We start from the raw sequence: 8,231 nt of genomic DNA, 5'->3' as shown, positions 1-8,231 counted from the left end.
GGACTGGGCTAAGCTGCCTAAGCTTATTGCTACCTCCAGCAACAGAGCGCGGTGGCTTGTGGTGCTGCGGCTCTGCAGTGGAAGGAAGTGCAAGGCAATGAGGGTTGTCACAATTTTCTCACGTGCAGTAAAAAAAAGGTGTCCAGTTGGTCATAACTTGATGCCCCCACGGTTTAAACCGATCACATGCTGCTGAGATCCTGCAAATAGGCTGGTTAGCTCTCAGGGCAGCGCTGCCGTTAGACCAGCTCTTGCAGAATTACCATTCATGTAGGAAATCTGTGTGATTCCCACATGTGTTTGGTTTTCAGACTTGCAGGCTCCATGGCAGGGTGTGGGGGGGAAACCAACAATCAAACCATCGTTCCCTTGAGCTTTGTGCTGAGTTATTTTACTGTATGCAATCCTTTTTTTTTTTTTTTTTTTTTTTTTTGTTTACAAGGCTATGTATACACCAGGATGGCATTTCTTGTGCTTTCTGGCATTTGAAAGTAAGAGAGCAAGATGAATAGTAATCTTGTGTGGTGGGTATGTATATCCGCGTGCATACATTTGTATGCTCCTTTTATGTCTGTGAATTGTGCTGGACAGATAATCATGAAAACTTGACATCCTCTCCTTCAAAGCAGCAGTGTGAGAAGCAATTACATGCACTTTGAATACCAGCCGGACGAGCTTCCCACACCATAAAACATGGTATTTCAATTTGGACCCGGAGGAGAGAGCTGCTGCATACTGCCATTTTTATTCTGCCTTCAAACAAGATTACCTGTACTGTGCTCCAGGAAAAACGCACAGTGCTTATCATCTGCATGGGCTGCAGGAATCCCTGGCTGAAATGCTCTGACCTCTGTGATACAAAGGGTGAGCCTGAGCGATCAATCATCTTTAATCTATGAAGAGAAAGAGGGGAGTGTTGCAGCTCACTGCGATCTGAGCTGTTCTGTTATCTATGGCAAAAGCCCTAGTACTTAGGGCTCTGCATTTCCTACGCTGCCTCATAAAATCCTTCATTTATTATGGGTGTCAGTACAGGGTGTAACTAAACCCGCATGAAGAGTGGTTTAACAACATGTATAAACAAGACCAAGCAATGCAAATCACAGTTCCTGCAACTCCTTCTGAGCTGTTCTGAGAACAGGGAGGAGCAATACACAATAAAGGGTGAAAAATCGTGTCGTTTTTATCCTAATCTGGCTTCTACTTCTCATTAATTAATTCATATTGTGAATTAGTTCTGGTTGGCGGATACATTTTGGTGTTTTGTGAGCCCAAGAGCACGTCCTACCTCCATTCAGATTACGAAACAAGCACAACAAGCATGCCTATTGACTAGGAGTCCGTATTGCTTTCGGTCATTTCGGAAATCTGGCCCCATAAAGGTCAAATGAATGTCCGAGGATAGGAGGAAGGTGGAAGCACAGAGGCCCCTAAGTTGCACAAGGGCTGTCAGGGACAGGAGGTGTGGACAGGCTGTTTTGGCTCTTCTGTCAACCTACTTCCCCATACACTGGTGACAGCAATGAACTTCCTCTATTTAAAAATAAATGAATGAATGAATGAATGAATGAATGAATGAATGAATAAATAAATATGCCCTAGCTCAAACAGGTTCAAATTGGTTATTAACTGGTGCTCCAAAACTGCCTTTAAGCCTTCACAAGCTGCTTGCCCTAAGTCAGTCACTGGGGCTGACTGCATATCACACTGAAATATCTCGTGTGGTTTCTTAATTTAATTTGCTTGGTCTGAAACACCAGAAGGAGCGTTAAGTATGTGGACAAAAAAAAACATTTTGATTTCTCAGAATTGTAATGCATCTACTTTTTTTTTTAGTGTCCGTAGCTGCCTTTTACCTTTGGGTAGATTTCCAGCTAGTCATCAGAAGGCCAATTCCCGCTGAAGTCCCTGCTGCCCCTGTTGGTCATACAGCAGCCAGAAACTGGCCAAGAGTCTTCCCTAAAACCCAGATAAGAACAGGGGAGTGCTTGGGAAAACTACGGGAAAACTGAAAGGCTGCTTTCCAATAACAGCATTGTCCCGCACTGTTTCCATGTGCACCGAACCTCGGCGAAGAAGGCTGCCCTTGCAAAGATTCTTGCAAACCCTGCTGAGAAGGGAGCAGTCACCCAGGAGGAACAAGTCGTCCTCTACATCTGTATTTTTGCCAGGGGTGAAGCAATCTGCCCTGGGACATTGCTCCTTGGTGCCAGGTCAGAGTTTTGCTCAGGCTGTGGTGGTGCAGGAGCCAAGCTGGCAGTGCTCCCCAGGCCCCTTCACACAGGCAGAAGGGTCTCTGAACGGCACAGGCACATCAAACTAGCAATGGTACCAAATGGGTTAAAACCCCTTGGGACAGCTGTTGGTTATCCCATTTTCCCCACAGGAAATAATCAGATGACATGAAACTTTAACAAACATATGGTACAAGTGAATATTTTGTCACTGGTCTGTTGCACTGAAGTTGGAGGTAATGTGGCTTCTCATCCTTGTCCACGGGACCCTTTTCCTGAGCTTGTCACTGGTCAGTTACTGCAGAAATGTGCAATCCAGGTCTGTTGTTAGGATCTGCACTTAGGCAGGTCTCTGACCTGATGGTTATGAAACTTATTCCCGAAAAAACTGCGGGGACTTTACCATGTTTGCATTTGCATTGTTCTTTGCTTCGCGTAGAATCGTGAGCTGCTCTCTGGATGCTGTTTGCTGCTTCATCATTTCATGATATCTAATCACTTCATATTACCAGAATTCCTTGTCTGTTATGCATGCAAGGATGTCCAAGCGACTAACCTTGGATGTCTGACTGCAGTGAAAGAAACAAGGCTGGGCTCTGCACTAGGTCAGCGAGCGCCAGCCGGGCAGCCCAGGGGATCAGTGTGCAGTGTGATGGTGCCTGGAAGGGACAGATATGATAGTGATCCCTGAAATACATTCAGACTGTCTCCGATTAAGCTATTTGTGCAGGTGCAAGGTTACAGGAAAAATGGACAAGCAGAGCAATAAATACAATTTTCTTATCCTTTGCTATAGGATCACGTACTTTTTTTTTTTTTTTTTTTTTTCCAGTAAAGGAATGTACACAGTAGAGATGGTGTGAATACACAATAGCAATGTACTCCAGCAATGCTAAAAAAGCCTCGCTTTAAAATGTCTGCCTCTAGGCATATCGTGCAACAAATGGCAGAAGGTGGAAAATCCAGGCCTGCCCTAACACTGAAGTTACATATAAGAGCCAGAAACAACAGGCCTTGAAAGCAGCTTCAAAACCCTAGAAGTCTGTGAGCGAATTTTCTTTATCGCTCCAAATTGTAGAACATTTCTTATCTTTCTCCTTGTATCAGTGCAAAAATGTATTTCATATGTGAGAAACATATAAATAACAGGCCTAGCTGAGTCATTTTATTTTTCTGACATTTGTATCCAATCTTTTTTTCTCTACCTCTTTCTTTCTTTTTCTTTCTTTCTTTCTTTCTTTCTTTCTTTCTTTCTTTCTTTCTTTCTTTCTTTCTTTCTTTCTTTCTTTCTTTCTTTCTTTCTTTCTTTCTTTCTTTCCTTCCTTCCTTCCTTCCTTCCTTCCTTCCTTCCTTCTTTCCTTCTTTCCTTCTTTCCTTCTTTCTTTCCTTCTTTCTTTCTTTCCTTCTTTCCTTCTTTCCTTCTTTCTTTCTTTCTTAATAGAGATGCTTTCTTTCTACCAGACTTTTTTTTTCTCTACCTTTTTTTTATTCCTAAAGCCAAGAAAAACAGCAGTGATTATCAGCTTATAATGTCCTTAATGTTGACATTTTCCTCAGCCTTTTTCTTATCTCTGTTATCTTAGAATAATTAGAAATTTAAAGCATTAAACAAATAGAAAAAGAAAGAGTAAATATTATGACACTCCTCCTTGTGGGTTAGAGCTGAGTTGGACGCAGCCACAGCTGACAGCAGCAGACTGAATCCAAAGGCAGCAGAGAGGCTTGGGGCAGCTCCTCCACTTCTGCACACGCCATGAGGTGCAGTTCTCCCACGCCTGAGGCTCTCCCACGCCTGGTCCCACACCTCTCCTCTGCTGGAACACCCATCAGAGATGGGGACTCCTCTCCGGGCCCAGACAGGTTTCCAAGACAATAAAGTGCTACCAACTCAAAGCCAGGAAAGGGATAGAGACATCATTCCCAGGGAAATGGTTAATCAATTTGTTTTATTTACATCTCATGATTTTTATTTCTTCTTTTTTTTTTTTTTTTTCTTTATTTTTTTTTTACAGTTAACCAGGGAAAGTAAAACCTGAAGTCTTTCAGTATAAAAAACTTTTGGCTAAGGATCTCTTTCTTGATAAGCCTAAGCACAAAATAAATATTTAATCATAGTAGCTGGAACTTTCTCCTTTTGAATGGTTTTGATGTGAACCAATGGAAATTTTCCAGGGTTATATAAAAAAATTCCCAGCTTGCTCTACAACAAAACTTGTTTCCTCTTCTTCCTCTTCTAAGGGGGGATGTTTGAGATAGCTAAAAGACATTTTTTGCACTGTGTACCAGAATGCCCAGTGTACATTAAATGCAGTAACCAAGAGCTTTGCATTTGTTTCATTTGTGGAGGAGACAGGACACAGTTACAGATATGAATTCTGATATTCTGCACTTTCGCTCACTTTGATTGTCAAGCAACTCATAGAAAAGATATACAATTTTCCTAGTTTCTACACACCAAAGTGATCTTTTATGGCTTTATAAGTCTCTTGTCAAAGATTATCCTTGATCCCTTCCACTCTATCCTTTATTTGCATTTTTTTCCTTATTCTCTGGAACAGTGACATGTTCCCAAGAGGTTCTTGCTAGCTGCAAATTACTTATATCATCTTAGAAAATCCCATCCTCTCCTGAGCTGTGTGTCCTTTTATTTAATTTATAATGCTGAGGCAATTGGATCCTTAGCTATTGTTCTCCATACGAAATAACAGAAATCTAATAGGAGCAACTGGTGGAAACTGAAACCTTACTGTAGAGAAGGAAAGAAATGTCTCTGTAACATCATACTGAGAAACCATGACCTGGCTTAGCTTCAGCAAAGGGGTGCTTATTAGGGCAGCCTAGTTCAGGCAGCAAATCACATCAGGTTTTTGCATTCTTTTGGAGTGAGAGGGACAGGGGATGCCAGCACACACACATGCACACACAAAATAAAAAATTAAAAAATAAAAATAAAAAAAAGGAAGAGGGCACAGAAGGAGAGAACTGGAGTCTGCTTTCATGTTTTATTCACAGTATATTTCCATTGCTGACTTCCTATTTTGTAGGTTTGTGGTTGCCTGAGTGTTGTCAGGCATTCATTGCCTTGTACATTATTTGAGGAAGATGTCCAGCAGAACAGCAGCAGCTACAAGATACGTGTTTTTAAGTCAATATTCTTTGCTTATCCACATCCAGACTCGGAGCCTACAGGCTTTAGTTGGGTAATTTAGCATAAGTTACAGGCACTGGTATAAGTCAAAGAATCTAACCAGTCAAGTGATCCTCTCTTCATAAACTGTTATGTGTGGAAAGAAACAGGATTATAGTGTTATGCTATGCAAACTCTTCACTCTGTATAACAGAGACAGGTCTGGGGCTAGTAAATTTTAAAGTATAGTTGGCCACCAGACAAATCCTTTGTAATTCCATTTCTTAGTTTCTTTTTGTGAACTGTGGCATGAAGTTACTAGTCTATAAAAATGATTGTGGAAAGTATAAAACTTGCAATAATGCAGACAATAAAAATGTAGAGTTTATATAGGAAGACTGAAAGCTTAGTATAAAGTTTGTAATTGTCTTCCTCCATTATCGTCATACCCTACATTTGCTTTTCCTGTGTTAACAACAGAACACGTTTGTTACCTTTCTGGATTCACGCTTCTTCATGGCTAGCACAGTTATCCCACATCCGCAGTTTGATATTGACTTGTGTGAAAAACATTTAAAGGAAGATAATTCACATGATTGGTGATGACTGCATTTTAAAATTTTCATTAACTTTGGTCTTTTTGGAAATGCAATCACATTTTCAAGAGGGAAGAAAAACAATATATTGAGTTTTAGTTTCTTCATTATTCTTCCTGTACTACATTATTAATGTTGCCTCATAGGCCTTGTCCCTTGAGGCAAGCACTGCTGACACCTTTTTTATTATTTTTCTCATTAATAAACACATCGTGCATCCTCTACTACCCATGCACTTTCCCCACTGTGTATCGTGGATGAAGTGTCTTTTATCATTCATTTATCATTCATTGACTGTTGATCCTACATCTTTCCATGCTAGCTGCTATGAGAAGACCAGTCAAGTGGTAAGATTCTTCCTTTTGTACCCATGCAAGTAACTTGACTTAATTAGCTGCTTAAATAAGAATTAAAGGGTCAGAGTTTGAACACTTATACATGACACTTAACACATTTGTTTTAGCTGTTGCTGCTTTGTCTGTGAGCAAAATGCGCCAGTAACATACTTTGCTAGTGAGTTCTTGTTGTAAATTATGGACTCTTACACAGAATCAGAATGAGGGAATTCCTATCACCTTGGCATCCTTCCCTAAATTCAACCTGTCCCCCATCCCTTCAGCAAAACTGTTAGCACGCTTTGCAGGGGGCTTTCATGGAGACTGGATGACGGATAACTCTTTTCTCCCTTGGTCAGACACTAACTGCCAGTGCTGCTCCACTAAATTTGTTATTCCAGACTACGAAATAAAAAGATAAGAAAAGAAAACTATTCTCTGCGGTCAGCATGGGGTGCTAGATGGACCAAAAGAGGACAAAGAGATGCTCCTTTCCTGTGCAATCCAGTCACACACTTCCTCTGCTGCACACCGTCTAAATGCAGATGCCTCAGTGCAGCACCTACTTTCCTCCTTCTACTTCTGTCTTAGACATACAAACAGGCACATGGTAAATGCAGAGACAGTTTTAAAGTCTTGGAGTGTATCCTATACATAATTGCTGTGTTTATCCATAATGACATAGGAAGAGTTTAGACCAAAAAAAACCCTACAGGGTTAGGAGATAACACCCCTTGACTATTATAATTTAGTTCCACTGCCTCTGTAATTGCAAAAGTGAATGGCAGGGCATTTTCTCTGCCTGATCGGGAATATAGAGAAGTAAAAGGTCATGGTCTTATCTGCTTATGGTTCTGCCACTGACTTACTGTATAATCTTGCATAATTCACTTCGAGTTATTGTGCATCCTCATCCTCTTCCTAGCTGGGATGAAGAGTTAATGGTATTTTCCTATTCTGCAAATAATTTTAGCTGTGTCAGTCACTAGTGTTTTAAAAATGGTAATGTTAAGCAACATGAACATACTGGACAGTGCTTGTATGCTTCTGAGTGCCTTTTGTCTGCTTACTTTTCTGTACTGAGGTTTCCAAAGCTATTTTTACTACTGTAACTACAAAGTGTATTTAAAATCAATACTTTGGTAATTTTCCAAGATTGTTAGTTGAAAAGGTGGTGAGTTTTTTTTTTATTTGTTTGTTTGTTTGTTGGCTGGTTGGTTGTTTTGTTGTTTTGTTGTTGTTTTTAGTAATGCAGGTTGCTTTCCTCTAGCACTGATATCAGTGACAAATGATCTGAAAAGTCACGGCATCACAGCTATATAGCTATAAAACAGTATAGCTTGAAACTCTGACTTTGTTTGGAATTGTTCACATACATTCAACCCGACTATTTATTCTTTTATTCTCTCACCCATTCATTCTCTCACGTACTCTGCTGCTGACCTATTCATTGCATTATATATTGGTCTGCAAACCTCCAGACACGCTCACTGCCCCTTTCACCGACTTACTAAATACCCACCACCTGTTCACTCACTCACTCTTGAACTTCTCCATCCCCAGCTTCAGACCTAGCTTCCGGGCCAGCTTCAGTCTTCCTTTCATTCCCTGCTCTCTCCTCTGGTATCTTCCACCCTGCAGCTTGTTTCTTCCTGAGCTTAATTAAGGACTTTGGTTTCAAGAGCACAGCCAGTTGTTAATGCTTTCTTTAACTTTTCCTTGCTTAATTGCCTTTTTCTTTCCCCAGCACAGATTTGATACAACTAGCTTAGGAGTAAAATGCCCATGCGTATATTCCCCAGAACATGATTTCAGATCTAGGTATATTAAGACTGAGGTACTCTTTACATATCATTACTTCACCGCATACATTATATGTACTCTTGAAGATTATACTTTATTATGCTTTTAATGGAGCTTTTAAAAAGCATGTTTCATG

Source organism: Aythya ferina, assembly GCF_964211825.1.
Source record: "Aythya ferina genome assembly, chromosome: Z".
Taxonomy (NCBI): Eukaryota; Metazoa; Chordata; class Aves; order Anseriformes; family Anatidae; genus Aythya; species Aythya ferina.
This window is presented reverse-complemented; position numbering follows the sequence as displayed.